At 57.1% G+C, this 431-nt stretch overlaps 1 non-coding gene across 1 annotated transcript; it reads left to right on the top strand.

The window, feature by feature from the left end:
- Positions 1 to 215: 215 nt before the first annotated feature.
- On the top strand, positions 216 to 294 carry LOC116629744. Its single transcript, XR_004298811.1, has one exon. It is a non-coding gene; the product is annotated as a small nucleolar RNA SNORD115 (small nucleolar RNA).
- Positions 295 to 431: the final 137 nt, after the last annotated feature.

Raw genomic sequence — 431 nt, 5'->3', positions numbered from 1 at the left:
GGCATTTTGACACCAGGCCTACCGTCTCTCCCCAGATCATGTACCCAGATGAAGATCCCACCCTGAGGGCCAAATCTTCCTAGGCCCACCCCTGGCAACTGGCCCAACATCTCCTGCCCTGGAACCCTCCAGGGTAATCCACTCTACAGTAAGCTCCCCTGGTAAGCCGATTCGGGGGACAAGAGAGTCCCACCTGCGTTGCTAGTGCCTTCCATGGGTGAATGATGAGAGCTCATACTGTCTCGAAGAGATGATGACCTAAAAATCATGCTCAATAGGATTACACTGAGGCCCATTGGCAGGGTCCATCCCGAGGTCAGCATCCTGAGGATGCTCGGGGCCCTGGGGGACCACTGCAGTTTGGGGCTTGAGGTGACCAATCGTTCGGGGGTCCCTGCTGTGGCTATGGACTGACTGTGGGCCTCCAGGTG

The sequence above is a fragment of the Phoca vitulina genome, unplaced genomic scaffold, assembly GCF_004348235.1.
Source record: "Phoca vitulina isolate PV1807 unplaced genomic scaffold, GSC_HSeal_1.0 scaffold2714, whole genome shotgun sequence".
NCBI classification, from domain to species: domain Eukaryota; kingdom Metazoa; phylum Chordata; class Mammalia; order Carnivora; family Phocidae; genus Phoca; species Phoca vitulina.
This window is presented reverse-complemented; position numbering and strand designations above follow the sequence as displayed.